Raw genomic sequence first — 24,695 nt, forward strand, 5'->3', positions numbered from 1 at the left:
GTTCCCCGAGGGAAAGGGAAGTGGGGCAGTGCAATTGATTAGTCAGTAAGCAAGTACTAATATAAACATTTTTCACAGAAGTATTTCTTTGTTTCCTCAGAAGCTTTTACTGCCTTGCCTTATAATTTAAGCTGTCTTGGAAATGAGGAAATATGATATTCATTGTGGAAGTGCTGACCCTTCCAGTCAGCGGGAGTCACCCCTGAAAGCCACAGAAATCTGTCATGCTGGGTTTTATCTAGGAAAAGGAGGAAACACCTTCCCTGTGTCTTTCACTTTTCTGCCTCAGCCCACAGAGGAAGGAAATTATTTTCCCAGCTTCTCCATCAACCTATTCTTAGCTCCTCCCTACCAGGCTGATCTGACAGTCATTGGGCCACATTTCACCAGCAAGCAAAATGATGACAGAGAAAGATGATTCACATTCAGAGAGGTGAGGACACTCTCTTCCTACACACGCACTCTTCTCAGGCCAGGCCAAGGCCAGCCTCTTTCTGCCATAGCAGAGTCTAGCATTTTCCCTGTGCTCCCACCCACTGCCCTAACCCCAGCTTTCTATCCCTGTGGGTGCCGCATCCAGGGCAGGGCTATTCCGCAGGCCCGGCCTTCCTCCCAGCTTCCTGTTCTAGATCCCTGACCAGCCAGTGGTTGGACCTGCAGTTTGCTCTGTATGATTCATGAATGAGTAGAAGAGTAGAATAGGACTCTTTACTGGGAGTCCAATACCACTTACCAGAGAAGCCCCTCATCTGGAGGGTAGTTCAGAGAGTTACATCAGAGGCTTTCCTTAATTTCAGTGAAAGTCACTAAACTTCCATATCTTATGTATATAACTTCCTGAGTGTGCCCCCAGAAGGAAAGAGTATTTAGGCACCAAACTTCACCCTGAATACCTAATAGTTAAAAATGCTAATAATTATTACAGTGCTTTATTTATTCAATCATTCACTCATTCATCAGTGTTCCACTCTTCCTAATTTTAGGCATGGCTAAGGCCAGAAATACTCCTAGGAAAATGAGCAACACCTTAACTTTGAGGGGTGTACAAACTATTGGAGGGAGTAAAAAGCAGAAGGAAATTTCCAGGCAGTGTGAAAAATATGACGATAGAGGTAAGCATAGGTGATGTTATGGTAAAAATCCAGAGGCATGGGGCATCTGGGTGTCTCAGTGGGCTGGGCGTCCAACTCTTGGTTTTGGCTCAGGTCATGATCTTATGGGTCATGGGATTGGCCTGTATCAGGCTCCCTGCTCAGCTCTTGAGGATTATTTCCCTCTGCCCCTCCCCCAACTCATGCTCTCTCACACGTGCGAGCTCTCTAAAATAAATAAATCTTAAAAAAAACAAAACAAACAAACAAACAAAAAAAAAAAAAAAAAAACAGAGGCATGAACCCAGGCTTTGAGATCATCTGTAATATCTTTTACGGAGCAAAACTCTTGAAACATGTTGAACGAGAAACCATAAAAACCAGAGTCAGCTGTGAGGAAATCATTATAAGTATAGAACATTCCAAGTGTGCTTAAATCAGGAAGCATACCTCCTAAAACCCATTCTAGAATCAAATTCTTTTGGAGAGGAGATATTTTTACCTTAATGTATTACATCAAACTTAGGACATACATTAATCACAGATTTACTTCGCTTGTAAATGTTCTTAAGGTTTTGACTACTGGCAATGGTCCTCTAGGAAGTCCTATCAATGGAGAAAAAGAAATGAACCAATTGTGTGTGACCCATGATTTCAAGGTTTTGTGTCTAAGGGGTGGAGCATTCATTTCAAATCTGGGAGAACGCATCTGTCAAACAGGGAATGACCAGAAGATTACCAGGCAAGGGCTAGCTAGCCACCTGAAACCAAGGTCTTTCAAGAGGATGGTGGAAGAAATGTTAGAATGTAATTCTTTATCTGATCCAAGACCACTGTGCCTTGACTGACAGCAGGAAACCCTATCCTGTAGCAACACCCTAGCCTGCAGATGCCAAAGCTTGCCTTATAACCAGGGCAGATCAGGAAGCACATAGGCAGACACAGGGCTAACTCCTCCCCTGTGAAGTGTAGGATTTATCACCACCAAGACATCACCAGAATTCCCAGTCCCAAATCGAGCCTACAGCCCATGCCATGCCACCCCTTGCTCTAAAACGGGCAACAATCCCAAAATTCCACTGAAATGCCCATTATTTGGATATAAAGTAGCACATGCAGACAAACAGAGCGCCATCTACTCCTGAGTCCAGGGACACCAAGCTGGGACCTCCTACTGCTTTGTGAAATCCTAGCCATGAAGCAACTTGGGCCACCAGCTTTGCGTTCACTGTTCTTTTAAAAACCTGAGGGCTCAAGTCTTTTCCAGAATCATTATTCAAATTTTCCTAAAAGCAGATGTGCGATGGGATAGATAACAGAAAAAGAGACAAGAGGCAAGCCTCCAAGAGACCACTGCAAGTAGGATAAAACTGGAGATTTGATAACATAGTAAAACCCACCCTTCCATTAGTCAAAGAAAAAGGATTTAAGTGTCACCATAATAAGTTTGCTCCTATCAGGTAGATAGCATGGAAATTGACATTTTTGTAAGGAAATTAAGTCAGAGTCTAGGATTATACCTTTTATGTAGCTTAAAAATCTCAATTAGAATGTTTTTGCTGCTATCAAATTTTGTCCTGAATGACAGCATTTGGAAGGAGAGAGTTAAAGAAGGAAAAAAAAAAAAAAGCTGAGAAAGATTGAGCTGGCATTGCACATGCAAATGAATGCATTATGGTAGTGGGGTTTTTTTCCACTGAATAAATTTACATTTACATCAGTTAGAGCTGATGTAATTCTGCAACCAATGGAACTTAAGTATATACATATTTTGTCATGAAAGCCCTCACAGCTATAACCTTTTGATTAAAATCTATTGCAAAACTAAGAATAAATTTCAGTCGACCAACTTTAGATTTGACAACTTTTATTACTCATTTTACCCAGAAGCACACTTTAACTGGTATTTTAGCAATACTCAATAGAAGTCTCCTCCAGTTTTCCTGCTAATTCTCCAGATTTTGTAACAGTTCCCATAAACTGGTGAAATTTTATAAACTCCCACCATAAAGAATGAATAATATAAATTGCCTGCTCTTGGCCAAGGACACGCTTATAAATGGGTGATACATGGCTACCATTTACATTTTCCCACTGGACTGAAAATCGATGACAAAATTAAAGGAGTGGGAAAAACTGATGGAGAAAAAACTTTCTTTGGGTTAAACTGTCAGCTGTTCCTGTTTCCTGCTTATGTTAGCCATTGCAAAACTGGTAAGCATGGCCCCGAGCCTTTCGCTTGGTCACCTAAGGAGGTGCAGGAGATGATCACGCAAGTGCCACTGTGTGGGAATAAGCAAGAGCAGCAGCACTGATGTTCTAAGTTATGAGCCAGGGAAGTATAATCTGTGTCATCCCAGTCACTACAAACGGCACATTAGTGAAGCTGAGCTTAGGGGGCTTTGCATGGCGGGACTGTGACAAGATTATCAAAGTGTAACCTGCCACTAAGTCGTCAAATTTGGGAGAAAGATAGAATTTCAAGGACAAGTCTGACAACCATTTGTGGAGTGCCTATGTGTCAGCCACTGTCCGCTGAACTCGTAATTCTCCCACCAGCCTTATAAAGTAGGCACTTCAGTTTCCATTTTACAGATGACAAGACTGAGGGGCGGAGAGGAAAATTCCATGTCTAACCCCCACAATTCGTAAATCACAGAGGTAGCACATCAGCCCAGTACTGTCTTATGAAATAACAGCCATGAAGCCACTTGGGCCACCAGCTTTGGGTTCATTAAAAATCTAATGGCTCAAACCTTTTCTAGAATCATTATTTGCATTTTTTTTAATAGATGTGCAATGGGCTGGGGAGGAGAAAAAGAGACAAGAAGCAAACCTCCAAGCAACTATTGCAATTAGGATAAAACTGGAGATCTGATAATATGGAAAAAACCCATGCTTTCATTAGTCAAAGAAAAAGGATTTAAGTGTCTTAAGTGGTCTGTCTCTGAAGTCTGAGCTCTTCACACAATGCAGTCCCATCCACAGGAAATTAGAAAAGAAACAGATATTACCAGCAAAAAATCACAGTATTACGTTTTACTAGCAGTGTGGGGCAGGAAGAACAATGGCTGTGCTGGAGAGAATTTCCTAACAAGCCCACTGAAATCATCTTTAAAGATATTCAAATTACGACAATTGTATTACCATAGACCTGACGACGTTTCGGTATTTCTAAGGCTCTTTTGCCTTGGATGGCTAACACCTCATGATTCAATTACAAAATTATATAAAATAACTAATGGTAGTTACACCTAATATTTGTATTGCACTTTACCATCTACAAACTGCTTCCTTACACATGGTCTCATCTGAGGCACTCAGGAAGGTTACATGGAAATCACCGCATGGAACCACACAGGATATCTCGAAAGGAGAACTTAAATCAGTCGTCTTCAAATTTATTGTGAGAATCGCCCTTGGTTTCATTAAAATACAGATTCCAAGGTCCCTGTCCCCCAAATTCTTCACCTGTGGTTTTGCAGCAGGTGGGCCTGGGAATCTGTATTTGTATCAGGCATCTGGTGATTCAATTACAGGAAGGGGGGAGGATCCGAGCATCGTGCTTGAGAAACACTGGTATGTATCACAAGCATAGGACATAACCTGCCCCTGGATATCCTGCACCGTGTAGCGGGAGGTGGGTGGGAGGTTCTTTTCCCCACCACCTGAAGGAGATGACCACCTGCCTTAGCATAGAGCTGTTTTTACAATAGGTGACCTCAAGCAGTAAATGATGGGTGTGTGGTGGCCTTAGTTCCCAAATTCCATATCCCATCTTCAACTCTTCAGACTTTTTATCCTAATAATCAATCCTGTCACCTTATTCTCTCAGTATTCTTTTCCCCGCTCTCCAGGTGTTCTAAACCCTCAGTGGGATCCCACACATTAAAACAAGGCTTTGCCAACAATAAATATATTTTAAATATCTGGCACCACAGTGGAGTCCATCTCCAGGCTCAGACCACGTGCCCAGCAGTTCAGCCAGTTACTTGAAAGTATTAAAGTCAGGATATTTTGCACCTCTCTCTGTACCGGGGTCACATTGGGAATCCATCACAGGCCCAACATACATAAATCTCTCTTCTGGTTCAGGATCCAGGAGGGAACACTTCAATCTCAGAATCTACATCCTCAGCCCCAAGCTCCCCAGTGGCAGGGAGGCTCCCCCAGCACTCAGCACTGTGGTGCTCACTTTCTCTTACGTCATGCCCGCTGGCCTCATTTCACCTAGAGCACTTCGAGAGCAGGGGCTGTGCTGTATTCATCCCCAAAGTCCCAGCACTAGGTGCATAACAGATGCCCAAGAAATGTTAAGTTACATCTAGGAAATTGAGGGCAAACTGGAGGGAACGGGTGGGGAGGCAGCCCATCACAAAGCTAGTCTCTGAGTTTCTACACTTGTCTCTCCCTCTTCTTTCCACAACAGGAACCCAATGGACATTTTCTCCCAGACACACTTATTGTAATGAAATCCATAGACAGGACAAGAAGGATCCTTTAGGTAGGCTCTTTATACAGTAAGTAGAAACTATTCTTCTGTGTGTTGTTTTTGTTTTGTTTTGTTTTTTAGAAGGAAACACTGTCCCTCCCTGTCTGTGGAAAGGCTTCACCCAGACACATAGAAAGCAGGGCTGGAGGAACATGAACTCCTCACTGTGTGTGCGCGATAGGTGTGATTTATTGCACCTTCCTTTAACACCTGGAAGCTGATGCAGGGGGCAGCTGAGGTGGCATGACGTAGGGTCGTTACTGCACCCCTGGGCAGCACGGGTGTTTTCCAGGTGCTCTGTAATCACTTATTTACCATCCCTACAGCAGCTCCAGGAAGGAAGGTCAGCATTATCATCGTGGCTTGGGAGGAGATGGATTTGAAACCCAGGAGGGTAGGAGGCGGGCCATGCTGAGTCGTCTCCTCTAGCCACGATTGCAGAATCCATTCCTTGGGGAAAGGTAGCACTTTGCAGAGCCGCTGCAGACACCGGGGTGGGGGAAGGCCAGGGGACAAGCTTCTAGATGCCAATTCAATCTGGCTATTTCAGGAGAAAAAGTGAATGGAAACTGAACTTTAACGTGTATATTCAGAGGATCCACAAACTCTCTGGTGGTGAGGAACCAAAAGCAATGCTTAAGCCACACGTAGAAGTTGTTCTCAGGGTATCAAGGTTAATTACCACATCCATACCGCTTATTAGTAGTAGAGTAGCCCATACCCAGGGGGCAGCAGGAGGACAGCGCCACAGTTCCCACAGGTGCCCCAGTGGCTCTTAGCTGCCCTGCTTTGTGTTCTGTAAGCGAATGGGCAAGGGAGGAGGTGGGTGTACTTGGAGCAGTAACCTGGAACACAAAGCAATGCATTCTGATTCACCTTATCCTCCCCTCCCCCAAAACATACATACATACACACGTGCTCATGTGTGCACACACACACACACATGCACACACACACACACAGAGAGATAATGCAGAATTGTAACCTGCTGGATTCCCTAGAGAACCAGAGGATGAGACTTGGGTTTGCAAGCTCAAAGAATGAGGCAGGGTCATCTCCCTCTCTGCTGGAAGAGAGATGGAGGGGAGGTGAAGAGAGGAAGCCCAGAGAAAGGCTCACACGTAGCGGGCCTGGCCGTACCTGCGAGGCTGGCCCCAGGACCAGCAGCATCAGCATCACCAGGGAGCTCGTTAGAAATGCCGGGTAACGGCTCCCACCCTGATGTCAGACTGTCTGACAGCAGAGTCCAGGAATCTGTGTACTAAGTGCTCCAGGAGATTCTCGTGTGTGCTAAAGACCGAGAAGCACTGGCCCTGGGGTCAGACAGCCTGCTCCAACACTCTTTGGCTCTGGGACCTGAGACAAGTCGAATAACCTCTCCAGGCCTCCATTCCTACCTTTGTAAACTGGGGACAGTAGTGATGCCTACGTCTTGGGGTTGCTGGGTGGTGAGGGTCACATGAGATACTGTGTGTAAAGCTCTTTGAGCAGGATCTGACGCATAAGAAACTCTCACTAAAGCACACAGAAAAAAAAAATACGGACCATCCTTTCTTCAACTCTTAAACCCCACTTCCACCCAGAGCTCACGCTCCTGACGACCACCCAAGGTTAACTTTTGGCCCACAGTCAACCGTAACTGACCACAAACTCTAAGTCATCCATGACCCATTCGTTCATGGATCACAGGCAGTCCACAGGCATTAGCCCTCAGTCCTCCACTAAAACCTCTGTCCCTTCAGCAGCTATGGATTCTGACAGTCTTGGCTTGGTGCGTCTTCCCAAGAGGACAGAGACTTTCAGAGAATCACCCACAAAGTCTAGAGGGGCTTGGGGAAATCGTGGGCTTGAACTCACTTCTCATCTTGGGTTTGCCGCTTAGTAAGTGTTCATTGAATAAATGGATGACTATCATTCAATCTGGCAAATAGAGTCACAGGTTATGGTGAGAGGAGACCGGACTGAGTTTCTGCTCTCAGTTCAGCGCAGAGCTTTATTTATGGTTCACTGATCCATTTAGAGATGCCAGGGTGACATGGTTTACTGTGGCATCCTGCCAGGTTTGCATGCCTGCCGAACAAGCTTCCTTCCAGATAAAATTATTACAATTTGTAGCACAAATTTAAAACAAAACTTTAATTCATTCCTAAGAAATGCATTACAGAAAAAGAAAAGTGAATAAGCCACGGATTCATTTGGTATATTGTTAGAGAAAGTGAGAGTCAAATCTTAAGACTAATGAGCCTGGTAAACATAAATGTTGATGGGATGTGTGTGTGTGTGTTTGTGTGTGTGTGTGTGTGTGTGTGTGTGTGTGTGTGTGAGAGAGAGAGAGAGAGAGAGAGAGAGAGTGAGTGTGTGTGTGTGTAAACAAAGGAAGGCAGCCAGGAGGGAAGAACATAGATTCCACAGATTCCAATAGTATGGAGGTTGGGGGGCAGGGAGAGACAACATATATATGTAGTGATATGCAAGAAAAGGTCTGACAACTTTTTTCCTTTCTCCAATCCTGCTGAGACCAAGGAGTGCTCTATACTAGTGCTTTTCAAACTATCCATGTGTGAAGGACAAGATTTTGTTCTTTTGTTTCGCTTTATCATTTCCTGTCATGGACCAATGTTATAAATACAATAAAATGAATTATTTTGAAAATTATATAAAATAAAAGCACACAAAATACATGGCACTGTCCTTGCAGAAAGATCATTCCCCCAGCTTGCCCTCCCCTCAAGGGAGGGAACTAGACACTATATAAGGACCCGTTTCTAAAATTCTAAGACTATCAAGTGAGCAAAAGATAGGATATGGTTGCCCAAAATTGTGGGTGACTGTAGTAACAGAAGTAGCCTAGCTCCCCAACCTCCTTGCCCTGGCCAGGCAATCCCATTTTCTGGGAATAGCCTGCCGGTTTCACTAATGAAGAAGGTTCATGCTAGAAATCTCAGCAGCTCAATGAAGACATACAAATGGCTAACAGACACATGAAAAAATGTTCAAAATCATTAGCCATCAGGGAAATTCAAATCAAAACCACATTGAGATACCACCTTATGCCAGTTAGAAAGGCAAAAATTGACAAGGCAGGAAACAACAAATGTTGGAGAGGATGTGGAGAAAGGGGATCCCTCTTACACTGTTGGTGGGAATGCAAGTTGGTACAGCCACTCTGGAAAACAGTGTGGAGGTCCCTTAAAAAGTTAAAAATTGAGCTACCCTATGATCTAGCAATTGCACTACTGGGTATTTACCCCAAAGATACAGACGTAGTGAAGAGAAGGGCCATATGCACCCCAGTGTTCATAGCAGCATTGTCCATAATAAATTGTGGAAGGAGCCGAGATGCCCTTCAACAGATGACTGGATTAAGAAGATGTGGTCCATATATACAATGGAATATTACTCAGCTATCGAAAAGAACGATTTCACAACATTTGCAGCAACATGGACAGGACTGGAGGAGATAATGCTAAGTGAAATAAGTCAAGCAGAGAAAGATAATTATCATATGGTTTCACTCATTTATGGAACATAAGAAATAGGAAGATCTGTAGGAGAAGAAAGGGAAGAATGAAGGGGGGGTAAACAAAAGGGGGAATGAACCATGAGAAACTATTGACTCTGGGAAACAAACTGAGGGCTTCAGAGGGGAGGGGGGTGGGGGATTGGGATAGGCCGGTGATGGGTAGTAAGGAGGGCACATATTGCATGGTGCACTGGGTGCTATACACTAACAATGAATCATGGAACATTACATCAAAAACGTATGATGTACTGTATGGTGACTAACATAACATCATAAAAAATTATTATAAAAAAAAAAAAGAAAGAAATCTCAGCAGCTCAGCAGAGACCTAACCCAGGAAGGAACTACAAGCAAACCTCCTACTTTCTCCCACTTTCCCTTTTTTCTGGTTGACCGTGTCATAAAGAGTCATGTACACCCAGGGGAGATGAAGATTTGACAAGGCTTAGTATGCATATTTGTTATTTATTTTCCCTTTTAATTATTGTTATTTCTTTAATCTTGTGCAAACAGTGCTTGCAAGAAGTAAAGACTGTGGAACAGGGCTTGCTGTAAAATGTGAATTCCCAAGTGGATAAGGGCAGTTATCAGACGGGAAGAGAATGCCTGGGCCCTTATGGTGGCAGCAGGAACAGAAAGGGGACTTTGAACCATTTTGACTTCACAGTTATTGACGCTGCTCACGCACTGATTTGGATCAGGGTGGGGGTTGGACAGACACAGCATACTGCTTTTGCCCACTGCCTTCCATTCTGCCCTTCCTTGGGGGGCTTATTGCCTCTATGACCTGGGGCTTTTTGGCTGCAGGCTTTTCTTCTCTCAAATATGTCCCTTAAATAGTATAACCTGTGAATAGGAAGTAAATAAACGTGGTGGTAGTAATAACAATGTGGTATCTTCTGAGAAGTCTCCCTGATTCAATGAGATACCTCCACAGAAAAGTATGCCTTTCTCAGAGCCTATGGAGGTATGAATATTTTTATAAAACAGTCCCCACTTGCTCTAAACCACGAGCTTCGTTCATCAGCTTGATCCTTGTTGGCTACAACAATCTTGGCTAATCTCCTTGCCTAGCACATGATTCGTTCTCTGAGCTTGCATCTTAAAATGCTTTCTGGTTGGGTTGTGGTGCCTGCTGCTCAGGTCAGTGCCCGCACAGAACCCTCAGGGAGCACCCTTGCTCCTTAGCAGCACAGACTTCCAAGACTAGGTTTAAGCCCTGGGTCTGCCATTTAGCAGCTGTCCGAACTTGGGCAGGTTATTCAGGGTCACAGAGACTTTGGTGACTCGTCTATCACACGGAAATAATGGTAGCACCTACCCAAGGGGGTGCTTCTAAGGACTACATGAGACAATATATATAAAGCAGTTAGTACAGTGCCTGGGACATCATAGACACTAAATAAAAGCTATTATTTTCATCTGTCTTTGTGGACAGGATCCGGACCATGTCCTTCAATGGGTAACAAGCACAATTTGAAGAAACTGAGCTTGGGAAGAAAGCATAAATGAATATTACAGTTAGGTCCCATAAGCCTGATCATTCATTCAGCTTATGTTTATTCAGGGCTGACTTAGTGCTGGTAACTCCATCCCGTTAGGAGGGCAGCCTCCTCTAACACAATGCTGTGGACACATTAGCAGAAACACGCCCATAAAAACCAAGTAACAATTTTGTATCTTTTTTGATAGCTACACAAACGTCTGAGGGTATGTACTCATGTGATGTAGTATCCTTGAGGAAACCGATTCCTTGTAAAAACCTTCCCCAAAGTCATGGCCCCCTCAGCCCTGGCTTGCAGAGGAGGCAGCTTGGAGCAGAGGCACCAGAAGGGTGAGGAAGGCCACAGGGCCTCTCCTGGGCCTGACCTAAAAAGACACCCCCAAACCCAAGGGGGCCAGGGCACGTCTGTCAGTGACAGCCGCTGCGGCAGAGGCGCCCACGCGCGTCTGAAAGGCACCAGCAAGAAGGAGCCAGATGCCCCTCTCCCCGCCCCGGGCGCGTTCCACAGGGCGCACACGCTGCCGCTGCCTGCCTTCCCGCTGCCCTTTGTAACGTGGCAGAGAGAAAAAGCAGCCCCGCTCTCACACTCCTCTGCTCCTCTGTCCCAAGGCCTGACGCATCGGGTCCACCTCCTCGGAGCCCAAGCTGGCGCGTGTTCTCGTGAACAAAGGGCGTCGGCGGCCGCCTGACGTTACCAGCACGGGGGAGGAGAGGGTGTCCCCAGCCGTGGCCCTGGCCAGGGCGGCTCGCTCCCTTCCTTCCTTTCCTTTGTTTTGGGGGCCTTCTTTTTTTCTGTAATGCCTTTTCTAAAGGCAGCAGAAGAGGCTCTCCTTTAGAGAACACGTCGCGGTTCGAGGGAGGGTTAGGTAAACAAATGGTAACAACACCAATCAACCCTCTTTGCTTACAGCCCGCAGAGTCAATCTGCCTCCTGGCTGTGGAGCTACCAACCAGCAAAGGCAAACTAATTAGACACAGACAAACACTTAGGCAATCACACCTTGTGAATGTAAGCGTCTTCCTGTCATTTGGCAAGTCTCTCAGCTGCCTCCGAGCGTGAGACAACAAATCCCCTGCAAACAAGTTCCGCGCTCTCCCGTTAGTGAGACCTAACGGATCACAATGGCTGGAGGTGAAAGGTGGCAGTCCCGTCAGGTAATGACATCTCTCCAACAGCCCATATTAAAACAGCGACACTTGTTTAGACTAGCCTATTTGCACCTACCTACAGAGGGCCTTTTTAATGTAATTATTAGCCTCTGCCGCCCTGCTTAGGATCTGAAAATATCGTTCATTTTCATCTTGCTGCAGCTACCGCTGCTCCCTCCTATTCACTCAGTCACCTCGTCTTCCCACAACCAAGTGCAGAAACAGGCACGAGCTACCAGAGCTGAATTAACAAGAGCAAGCTGGCAGGTGAGCTATGTGACAAAAAAGAAGAAGAAAGGGGAAAAAATTTTTTTAAAAACCTAGGAGATTTGACAAGATATTCTAATCACTACCTGTCTGTGGAAATCTTGAAAAAATTTAAATGCCTTTTCTCAGAGAGACCAAAAAGTTATTGCAATCACTGCCCAGACCCGAAGACGTAAAAGCAAAGAGGTTGGGATGTAACAATAGTGTACAGCCAATAAACAATGGTGTGTTGCTTTAAAAAAAACAGGAGGCTGGAATCTATTGACAGGCTAGCTCCCGAGTTCTCCTAACTGCTCATCATAGCGCAGAATTTGGCCTTTGACATGTTAAGTAGCTGGAAGGGATGGTTCCACCTGACCTCACTCTGTATCATACAAACAAATGCATCACCATGTAAAAGTTTGGCTGATACATGATAGACCTGTAGGTCAAAGACCAGAATTTATAAGTCCCCCGAATGGTTTCCATCTCTGCTTATAAGTATCCAGGTCATATTCGGGCAGAGCAGTGAGGCATTTCATCAACCCACTATTAATTGTTAAATATCTGCCGATGCTTGGAGCTGTGCTCACTTGAAAATGATGCAGTTGACTTTCTGTCGAGATGGTTTTCAGTCTTGCTCCTCAAACCTTACCAGTGCTCTAGTTATACCGTAGATTATGGCAGTCGCTTATGAATGGTTACATACAACGATGATTTTTTTAAAAAGATGCTAGATTAGACTGATATTAAGGAGAGACTTGTGTACAGTGCAACACACATTTTCCTGTTTCCTTCCTACATTTTTCCCTCTGTCTCTTCACATCATCTTTTTCCTCAACCCCCTGGTGGAAGAGGTAGATTTTATATAAGTCCGTTTGCAGGAGAGTCATCAGGGTCACAGCAGCTCCAGATATAGAGAACAATCTGGGACAAACCTCCAGGGAAGGGGGGGGAAGACCACCTGGAAAGAGTGGCCAGCAAGGAGTCTTTATTCCCTCTTTGTCGACCTGTCACCTGTGCTAGGCACTATGTGGGCAACTGGAACAAGAGGTAAAATGGGAAATGGTCCCTGATTCAATCTACTAAGGAAGAGAGGACTAACAACGATTAATTAATTAGTCCTCTTAATTAAGAGGATCCCATCCTTGAGCTTCTGATCCCAAACGAGATGCCTAGCAGTGCGTTGACCACACTGTCAGCCTAAGATTCAGAATTACCAGCAAGAGGTTGCTGCTCACAACTGAAAATGAGAGCAAAAATTCAAATTCAAATCAGCAAATGAGAAGAGGTTAGAGGAAAATGACATTGTTCTTCCAGTAAAGGACAGAATTTTAACAAAAGCACTTAAAGAGGAAGATAAAAGAAATAAGTATTGCTTATTTTGCTCTGCTCTTTATGGCTCTCTCTTCAAAGCAGGGGACAGGGGACTTCTGTACCAAGATGGTGGCCCAAAGTTGTGCCTGCGATGCCTACCCAGCCTTCAACTTCGATCAAAATACTCAAGGAGACTCACAAAAGGACAAAAATTAGTAACAGCCCTGGAAGCTGACGGCAGGTAATCAAAGGCCATAGTCAAGGGGAAGGTTCCACCAACTGCAAATATAAATGAGGATAGGTTACAAACGCATTCTTAGAATATACACACACCATCCTCTGAATCCAAACAACATGGAGAAAAATGCTAGAAAACGACTTTGATCCCAGTGTCAGCATGCACGCCCTCCCAAGATTCGAGGGGTGCTAACCAAGAGAGTAGGTGGCCACTCCTCAGCTCCTCTGGAACTGCCTTCCGAGCTTCCAGAATACTGCTGCCCCAGCAGCTCCTGCCTTGGCCTGGCCATTCAGAAGGCAGCCATGCTGGGCTTGGGGGGTTGGCGGCAGTACCTTGCATCTTGGGATATAGTGTTTCCTGCAGAAAATGCAACATAAGCAAGAAAGGACTCAGGAACAACTGTGGAGCAGGCTGTGAGAAGGCCACGGCCTCTGGAATTTACCATGTCACAGGAACCCTGCAGCCCCCCCCACCTCATTTTCCAGCATCGTCAAAGACCACACAGAGATAAATGGAAAGAGACTTTAAGGAATTCAGAAATAGATAGATAGATAGATAGATCTATATCTATATCTATCTATCTCACTAGGAATGAACACTCATATTGACAGAACCTACCCAAGTCATTTGAACTATTCATTGGAAAATCCATCATAGGGTCAGACATCACAAGCCACTAGGACCCCAAAGTTTCAAGAAAACTCAGATTGGAGGAAGAGATGTCCAGTTGTTGGGACTTCCAGGAAAAATTCCCCAACACTCCTATAGTGAGCAGCCAAGGCCAGGGACATGGGAGCAACACAGAGACAGGATATTCTAGACGTCAAGAAAGCTTCAGACTCTTTTCACTCATTATTCTGAGGAAGCCACCATCCTCCCTACCCAGGGGTTCAGCCTGCTGCCCTAGCTTTGCCTGGCCTTTGCAAGCATCAGACAATCAACGAAAGGGCGACCTGGCCTCAGGGACCTTTCAGAGCAAGTTACAAGGACTTCTCGGGTCAATCCCAGTCAGCTTCTTGTCCACATTATTTTATTCTGAATTTATAGCTCTGACTAGAGACACAGCTAAAGCATATGATGAAGGCAGAAAGGAAAATTATGTTTACTACATATTGCTTCAGCAAGCAGGGAAGCACAGTATCTTTTAGAAAGATTTCCATCAAAAAGCCACCTAAACATGTCAGTGCCTAAGTAGGGGTTACAAACCCAAATGTCTTCAGGGCCCAGCATATGACACAGCTGCGTGAATCGGGAGAGCTTGCCATCAGAGGGAGTGGTATGAGCCAGTGAAAATTCTCCAGGTACATCTACAGCCCAGTTTGGCCCTTTGTCCTACCAGTTTCTGTCTCATGGCTTGAAGGGTTAACCTCAACTGTCTCTAAATGTAGGTATTTGAAATAATACATTCCCAGAGGGCTCTGTGATACTAAAGTTAGGCTAAACTCTAATTATAAAAGGTGTTCTAGGATCAGATGCCAGGGTACTCCTTGTATTTTTAATCTTTCCCTTCTGAATGAGAGCGGTAGGGAACACGAGTGGCAACTGTGTGACCCAATGGACAGTAGGATTTCGGCAGGAAAAGGTGGTCTCAACTGGGGAGTGAGATGGAATTATGCAGTATCCAGGGCTCCATATGGCCCCTCAGTCAGGGGTACCATTAGAGTACATCAAATGCATTACCTTCTCTCAAAGAGCTGGCTGGGGGCCTTCTCATTCCATCTGACCACCTGTCCCCCTTTCCTTCTCTGTCACAAAGACTCCTTCCTCTCTTCATACTGCACCAGGACTGGCAAGCTCAGCTCTTACCAGTCACAGCAGGTGGGGGGGTGATATCAGGGGACTATCAGCTTGATCAAGGCTGCCCTCCCCTCCCCCTGCTCTCTTAGACTGGAGAGAAGTCAGCTGACCCTCTGGGAGAGAATCTGAGAGAGTCCCTGATTCAGAGTCCCAAAAGTCAGTAAGGAGTATTCATTCTTTGAAGAGCCATGAGGCTGAGCAAAGATGGGAAAAGCCAGGCCCATAAACGTGTGGGCAGGGTTTCTGGATTCCCCAGGATCTTTGGAACTGTTTGCAATGTAAGGCAGGGTGCCCCAAGGTGCCCCACACTTGGCACATATCCAGACAAATATTTTGCATCTGCTTGTGTTTGGGAAACATAAATATCATTTTATTAAAACAGGGTAACTCAGGAATAAGAAATGGAGTATGGACAGAAGAGACCAAAAAAACAAAAACAAAAACAAAAGCCCTCCTTCTAGCTCTGCCTAGAATCAGTGATGTTTTTTGGAACAGCTTTCTGCAACACTATCCTGAGTGTCCAAACTGAAGACATCATGTTCTGCTCTTCTATCACGACCCCTCCCTCATTTCCATTCATTATTTTTTCCCAGTGGAGCTCTCGAAATAAATCTGTCACTCCTTGAGCTTGCCTTTCCCCAGCAGCACAGTGTCATACCAGCCTCCACGCTTCTGTGGACAGACAAGGCAGAGCTCGTCACCGTATTTGACACTCGGGGTTGTCGGTTCCTGGTTGCAATTCAAGAATGGAACTACTTTGTCTCTGAGATAGCTCAGTATGTGGTGAAGACAAATTCTAACCATAATTACCTTTATGCTTTCTAAAAATCTACTCCCTATTAAACATGCTTAGCACAGTTCTAGACCCAGAGAGTAAGTCCTCAACAAATATAGTTGATTAATTGACCAAGCCTCTTCTCCCAGCCTGTGTCCAGAAAAACTCTCTGTGGTTCTCCTTAAAGGCTTTGCTGCTGCCCACAAACACCCCGCCTCAGAAACCCCTGCTTTCAGGTGAAATCACACCAAGAAGAAGAAACACCCGCACAGCAAGGAGCCAACAGAAGGCAAGACTCGAACATGGCCAAGGGCACTTGAAAACCCAATTTCACTTTTATTCAGTAACTTCACTTTTTTAAAGATGAATCGTTGATGTGGAAAGAGAACTCCAACTTACTCTGAATTCACCTACACCCTCTCCTGGCTGGGGGTGATGAGAGACCTCCCTAATGTGAGTTTCATATTCCATGGTTTGCACCTTTCATTGACGGCTCTTTTTTGTCACTAATTAAGGGCTGTGTTCAGAGATACTAGGAGTTCACCCTTCTTTTTATGACTCTTGTGGTCACTTAGGAAGGGAGGTATTTACCTGTATTATATGGTGGCAATTGGGAAAATGGAAAAGCTATGGTCAGGGTTGACATCTCTGACTTTAGATGATTACATTTTCTTTTCAGTTGGGATGCCCGCTCTTGTCTGCCGTGCGTACACCATCTCAAATTATTGACGTCTTAACCAGCTTCCCAGGCCCTTCTCAAATGCAGTCTCCTCCATAGTGTCTTGATCCTGGCCAGCAGAGGCAATTTCTTCCAGCAACTGTGGTGGCACTGCCTGGGGTCTAATGCTAGCCCAACACTCTCTTGACTGTGGGACCCTGGACAGGTAGTTTGAACTCCCTGTGTCCAACTTCCTCATCTTTAAAATGGGGAGAATAAGGCAACCTACCTCAAAGGGCTGTGAGAATCCAATAATCCAATTCATGAAAAATGCTTAGCACAGCATCTAGCACGTGTAAACACCTAACTGAAGCTAAGTGCTATGATTGGCTATCAGCTATGAACTCTAAAAGAATTTTTATTTCTCTAGAAGATCTTGCCTCACTTCCTTATATGTACGGTACCTTGCTCATCTACCTCTTCTCACTGTCCTTACATGGAGAGAGTGAGCTCTCATCTCCCCCAGCCAGTAGGGTTCTAGAAGAGCTCAGGGCAAGTTGAAGGTCCATCTTAGAATAAGGTGCTTGGGAGCAGAAACACCACCCTTCTCTCTGAGGCTGGTTCATACACACGTCCAACAAACACATATTGAAATGAAGCACGTGAGGTTTATACAACGCCTAGCATATACTAAGCTCTGAGAATATACTTGTTGACCTTTTGTTGACATAATCTTTTACCAAGAGGAAGAACCCAAGTGTCTCTGCATCAGTATGTAAAGTACGTCTCTTTGAAAGCATCCACGTACAACTGAGACACAAGACATAACACAACGTCAAATTTTGCCTTCTGGTAAACTGACAAGGCTGAAAAACTCTGACAGCGCACAAAAACTTTTCCCAACATGCAGAGCTGTCATCGGCACTTCCCCACCTTCCCAGTGACATACAAATGCTGCGGCGGATGCCAGAAGCAACAGCGACCGGATCAAGGACAGTGCCCTGCCCATAGTTAGTAGTCACTGCATTTATTCTCCTCTGATCTGCTGTGGGCTCGTTCCCTTCAGATCTATGGCTATATTGTGAGCTCAGATTAGAGGTCTTCATCATTTGGCTCACAATATCTAGTTTCAAAGTATGCTCTTGTGAATGCAAGGTAAATCTAATAGTTTTCTTTCTGGAATGTTCCTAGGCATTCTCTGTTGTCAGCATAAATCTTTCCTCCATCCCTTTGTGCTTTATTCGAGTTTTCCCCCCAAGAACTCCTTTTGCCATCTCCCCTTCCTGATGCTCCAACTCTAGTACTTGGTCATTTTAAGCTGCTCTGGTCCTTCTCTAAAGAGACAAATCCGGGCTCCATGTGAACATCCAGAAAGCTCTTTGGAATGTGATCCATAGATCTGCCAGGTCTTGGTGGGCAGCAGAAGACCCAGTCAGATGGTATTCTGAAGAAATGTAAGGAAAGATTATTCACAGAGTGAGGTCAGGGGAGAAACACTGGGAAGCCATTGCCACCATGTTTCTGGAGCTTGGAAATAGCTGGAGCCATAGATGAGGGGCAAGCCCTCAGAGCTAATGTCTGGGAGGACATGGCTCTACTGGGCAAGAAGGGGGAGGGTGTGTTGCAGCCAAGGGATCTGTTGCCTGGAGCCCACTGTGGCAAAGGAAAGGACAGAGAATGAACCTCACAGGTGAGATGAGGGAAGGAAGCAGAGAACAACCAGCACAATGTATATGAAAGTTCATGTACCAAACCTGGAACTGACACTGCATCCTGTCACCCTGCCCACACAAAATACTCTCCAAGGAGTTTCCTACTTGTTTGACTCTCACTGGCCTTTACTGGGGTTACTAGAAAACAGAGGCCAGTTTAATTTCTAAAGAAGGAAAGTAGCATAACCTTACCTGTGATTGTGATTCTCTTAGACGCTCCCAAGATTTGTGGGACACCACTCTCTTCTGCTTGCAGAAATACATTAAGGAAGAAAAATTTCTCTTTTCCAGGTCACAATACCTGAAATAAAGACAGCAACCAATGAGGCATCCACAGATTATACTTCCTCTTTAAGTGGGAAATTTTATGTGTTTCAATTCGAGATGTAATGCCGTGGTCTCAGCCTGGATGCTCAGCAGCAACAGCTTCGGAGCTGTTACCTAGTACCAGAGCCTGGACCCGCCCCGGACACCCTTGACTGAGAGTCATTAATTTAAAGTTATGGATGTATGACTAGGGAGCTCTAGATAGAGATTTTTATCCAGACCTCTTTGATCGATCAGTAACTTTTAACGTTTTGTTTTTTAAAGCTCTCCCATGTTAGTCTCAAGACAATTTACTATTTAGAAGTACATAGCCAAGGGAAATAGAAATTAACTTTCACATACTATCATGCTCTTAAAAAGTGATGAATTCAAAAATGAGGCTTTTCACGTGCAGAATTAAACTTAGTTTGTGATTTAAGGATGGGCTGTGGCATTTCTGAAAAGTACAATGAACAAACGAAACATTGCCTATATAGTTTTCCAAACTCAGCTCAAATCCTTCCAGAAAACAGCCAGCATATTGCATGTGAAAAGGCAAAGAGTTTTTATTCCTCAATATCTCCAATAAGTAATCTTGTCATCCACTGAATTAGTGAAGTATTCTGCTCCTACCTCCTCTTTTGTTTTTGTTTGCTTACTTGCTGGCCAATTTAGCACATTTCATCATCTGGATTTTTAAAAACACTCATTTGTGTATATATATGTTGGGAACATTTCGAGGTCAGAGATTGTGTTTGTTCACTTTTATATCATCACTCACAGTGCTAGTCCAGTGTAGTCTGTTGTAGGTGCTCCCTATATGTCTGTTGAATTACTACATTACTTTAAAAACAAATGTATTTCTTTTTTTTAAGAGTTTTTACTTACTTACTAGTGACAAAGAGCGCGCGCATGAATGGGGAGAGGGGAAGAGGGAGAAGCAGGTTCCCCGCTGAGCAAGGAGCCCAATGTGGGGCTCCATCCCAGAACCCCAGGACCATGTCCTAAGCCAGAGGCAGATGCTTAACGGACTGCCACCCAGGCACCCCAATGTATTTCTTTGTGCACAAAATGTACCCAGTACTAATGATATTTTTCACTGACATATACCTTTCCCCATCATACCAACCTGTGGGGCCAACCTCAACTCTTCCACTCCAGACACAAGAAGAAAATCTAGATCTCAAATCCAAATATATCAGGCTTAATTTGAACACTGGAGGCACCCAGTGGTTTTCATATCCAAGACCTCAGAAAACATTCATTTTCAGACAAATGTTTACATCTATCCAGTGGACTTTCTTGATTTTAGTATGATCTCTTGATTTTCTGTTATTACTGAACCTCTCTACAGCTCTGTCCTGATGAATAACAGGTATCCCTCATTTGTTTTTACCCTAAGTCATTTTAAATGAAAGTTTAAAGCCACCTACACAATGAAAGATATCATTCAAAAATAACGACAGATAATGTTTGGTAGCCAGGAACTTGAGTAAAAGATGTGTCTGGAAATATCACCCTCGAAAATCATGCACATAATGAAAAAGGGCCGGAACTGATGAATTTTAATGCAACCAGGCAAAGACCCAAGGCCTGTCACACCAGCTGGTCATTCTTGCTTTAGCCATTAAAAGTGGCCTTTTTTGTGGCTAACAACAGAAATGTCGGTCAATCAGGCACAGCTGTAGGTCTGGGCTTGGAGCCCACTCTCAGCTTTGCCCCCTCCCTCTCCTTCCCCCAGGCTAGGCCGGAATGAAAGGGTTGGGATTGGCAGTAGGCACGGAGAAAGGGAAAACCGAGATGCTGAAATCCAGATGAAAGATTGATTGCTGCAGCATCTCAGGCCTTAGCCCATTAGGTAAAGTTTAACCCCTGCAAAGCAGGTCACTTGGCAAAAATGGATGGAAAATACAAACTTCAGGTTGAAAGACGGGGAGGAGGCAAGGGGAAATGCTCCGCTGCATATGGTGTTCCATTAATAGGTATCACACTCCATAATGGGAACATTTTTATACAAATGTGTTCTTTGGAATCCAGCCAAGAGTAGGGCACCCTAGTGAAATCACAATGCACAGCTAATGAGCTATTTTTGGTGAATTTGGCACTAGAGAGTAATAGAACCAATTTGTCCCCAAAATGTTAAATCATTTAGCGCTTCTTTGGAGGTGCTAAGTGCATCTAGAACTTTTCGGGGCTGTCAATAAAAATTAGAGACCACTCAAAAGCCTTCAGTCTTGGCTTGCAATCCTTTATCCTTGGATTAGAGGGCTGCCGGGCACCTGAGGAGACTCTGAGCACAGCCTGCTAGCTGCAGGAAGCAAGTGGTGGGGCTGAACCACAAATGTGCTCCCCTGACTAATGAGAGACTAAAGAGATAGTGAGCGTTCTTTACCAGCCATGCTGTCAACCCACGGCTCTGCTGTAATCAGGCGGACGGGATCATCTCCTCCCCACGGTCCACTGCCCACTAATTCTGTCGTGTCAGTGCCATTCCCCCAAGTCCATAATCTTTGGACTCTGCCCCCTGCCTCACTTTACTATTTTCCTTTGTACTTTCCTCCAGTCCCTCCATACCAGCCCTCAGCCCTTCACCCCTGGATTTTTGAAACTGTCTGCCTAAACTCCCTTCTACCAGCCTCCCTCACTTCCAACCATGCTGCATATTGATGGAAGACGAATCTTCATTAACTAATGCTCTCAAAAAGTTACTCGCCTATTGGAAACTTTCAATGGCTCCCCAGTACCCACCACATCAAATCTGAACTCAGCCATCTGACTGTCACAGCCTTTTATAAGATGACCCCATTCAACCAAGATAGCCTTATTTTCCATGAGCTGTCTTACCCTGCCAGGCTCAGGAGAATCATTAACCATCGTTGAATAAATAAATCCCTGCTACTGCTCACCCTGGAGCCCACTACAAAGAGTGAGCAAGTTACATAGTGCTGCCAATGTGAGAAACAGTAAAATCCAAAAGTAAAGCCTGCAATTTAAAGCATCTGCCCTTGTGAATTACATTTTAGAGGTTAAAAAATGCTATTTTTTTTCTTGGTCTATGACCAACTCACCCTATTCCCACAGAGAAGCCTTCCTCCCCATGAATCCAAATTTGGGCAAATCCATCAAACTATTTTTTTATGCTGCAGTAACAAATAAAAGCAATTTTATTGAGATGGCTGCCTGACCAACATGCCTTCCACCCTCATCAGACTGGCTGCTTTCCAAAAACACCTGCATTCATGCTGCCCTGTGCCTTCACATCTGCTTTGCTCTTCTTGGTGTGCTCCTCCTCTCCACTCCATCCAAGTCCCATTCTGTAAGACTCAGTTCCAGCTCCATCTCTGCAAATTTGACTGCCATAAAATCCCTGGTCCTCTAGGATTTTGATCCTCAAAACAGTATGTGCAGTACTCTTTACTACAAAAGGTTAATATTCTCTCTAGTACTGGTTGCTCATCACTTCATGAGAGTCATTCTTGCTTCCTCAAGAAGAGTCATAATTTAAACTCAAGTTTCCACATAATGCTGTGGCCATAGTAGGTGCCCAATAAATACCTTTTCATTGGTCAATCTGCTCATGCTTTAATTCTATTCCTATTGGGCCTAAAATAGTAGTGAGCTTATAACAGGGGCTCAAAAACTCTAGTCAATCAAGAATTAGACTCTTTTATGGAGGCTTTTTTTAGTCTACTCCAGATATCGGGTTGGAACATTCTCTAATCTAACAGAATGGTCACTGTGTTAGAGAAGACTAACCATCTTCCAAAAATCTGTGTGCCTCCTTCTATTATATAGAGTTGTCATTGAGAAGTAACTGTCCGGCCAGGCACAACGTTTCCCAGTCTCCTTACCTCTAAGTAAAGTCATATAACTAGGGTTCACCAATGGAAAACAAGCCAAAGTCACTTCTGGGCCAGCGTGGCCAAGAAGTGGATATGTTTGCTCCAACCTCTTTCTTCCCAGGTGCCACCTGGATGCAGATCCCTTGAGTGTTTAGAGGATGGTAGAGCCAGACATTAGAAAGAACCAGGTCCCTGAATCACCAATCACATGGAAGAAAATTCCAGCCATTGCATTGGACTGTGACTTCAGGAGAAATAGACTCTCATTGTATTTATAGCTACTGCAAACCAGGGTTTGTTATAGCTAACTAATCCACTTACCTACCTCTGAATGAGTGAAAGTGCCACCGAGGGGAAGTGCGGTTCAAGATGAGAAGCAATTAACCTCTTATGCATTAATACATGATGAGTTATCAGGCTGAAGGCTAACTGGTTTCCAGAATGTGCCTCTGTACATTTAATGAGGAATTCAGGCATGTTCCACCGGTCCTAACAAAACTATTCTTTTGTAGGTTCCAATGCACTCAAACTCCTGGTTATGACTATTCTCTGAAGTTGCCTAGATCTCCTATCTCCAGCCCAAACCACTTTCCTGAACTAAAGAACTGTGTATAGAATTGCTGCTAGATGGCTCCAGAGGGGTGTTCCACAGGCCCCTTCAACTTAGGATCTCTAACGCTGATCTCATTGCCCTCTCACACTCACCTCCACCTCCGGTTGAACCTCCTACTGAAGTTAGTGGCACCACCACCTATCCAAACGCTGCCTATTCCTGAATCTCTCACATACCCCACCGGTATTCGGTATTGTCTTCTCTCACACCACCGCTGGCTTAAGGTTCTAATTAACTCCTATCTGAACTATAACCATAGTCTCCTAACTGTTTTCTAATGCAGTCATACCTGTCTTTTGCAGGCATTACAATCACCTGGGGCCCTTGTTTAAAAAAAAAAAAAGCTGACTCATGAAATTCAGGACACAGTTTCTGATTAGTAGAACTGGGTGAAGGCTGGCAAAATGATTCTGGAATGGGTGGTCCATAGGATATATTGTTATACCCCTTTTTCAGTCTAATATCTACGCTGCCACCAAAGCTGCTCACCAACACAAACTCCTCAAAGGCTATATGGTAAAGCCCTTGTGAGCTGGTTTCTGCCCACTCACCAGCCTTATTGCCCTCCCATCTCCACCTCACCATTGATTCTCTAGTAATTTTGTTTATCCACCTCCCTCTACCTTTGTATGTTCTCTTACCTCTGCCTGATAGCCCTCCCCAACATACTACCTGGACAACTCCTACTCCTCTCTCAAGTCTCACCTCCAACAGTATCTTCTCTGGCTAATGGGCTTGACTCCTAGAAACAAACATGGATCTTTCTGCTCCTTCTACATAGTCTACCTACCTCTGCCATGGTAATAATGGGCTGGGATCATTGTGTGTGCAACCATCCTCCCAGTAGACTTCTTCAGGGAAGGGACAAATATTTGTATCTGTGTATTCACAATACTCAAATGTTCGCTCAATGAAATAATAATTATCACAGACCTAAATGTAAAAACCAAACTATACTACAAAAATTTTAGAAGACCACATAGGAGAAAATCTTCATGGCCTTGGATTGTGTAGAGTACTCAGATATGACAACCAAAGCATGAGCCATAAAAGAAGAAGTTGGTAAATTGATCTTCATCAATATTAAAAGCTCTGGGCTTCAAAAACACTTTATGAAAATGAAAAGACATGGAGAAAATACTTGCAATTATATTTCTAATACAACTCATATCCAGAATATATAAAAAAGTCATATGCTCAATAATAGAAAGACAAAGAATCCAACTTAAAAATAAGCAAAAGAGGGGTGCCTGGTGGCTCAGGTAAGCGTCTGCCTTTGGCTCAGGTCATGATCTCAGGGTCCTGCGATCAAGCCCCAAATTGGGCTCCCTGCTCAGCGGGGAACCTGCTTCTCCCTCTCCCTCTGCCGCTCTCCCTGCTTGTGCTCTCTCTCTCTCTGTCAGGTAAAGAAATAAAGCCTTAAAAAAAAAAA

The 24,695-nt window shown here is 44.4% G+C and overlaps 1 long non-coding RNA gene across 1 annotated transcript in view; it reads right to left on the reverse strand.

Moving 5' to 3' along the window:
- Window positions 1–24,261, reverse strand: part of LOC130543433 (uncharacterized) — a 158,686-nt gene extending 134,425 nt beyond the window's left edge. Inside the window, exon 1 of the long non-coding RNA XR_008958784.1 lies at window positions 18,695–24,261. This is a non-coding gene — a long non-coding RNA (uncharacterized LOC130543433). The remainder of the gene's footprint in view (window positions 1–18,694) is intronic.
- Window positions 24,262–24,695: the final 434 nt, after the last annotated feature.

The sequence above is a fragment of the Ursus arctos genome, unplaced genomic scaffold (genome assembly GCF_023065955.2).
Source record: "Ursus arctos isolate Adak ecotype North America unplaced genomic scaffold, UrsArc2.0 scaffold_12, whole genome shotgun sequence".
In the NCBI taxonomy this organism is placed as follows: domain Eukaryota; kingdom Metazoa; phylum Chordata; class Mammalia; order Carnivora; family Ursidae; genus Ursus; species Ursus arctos.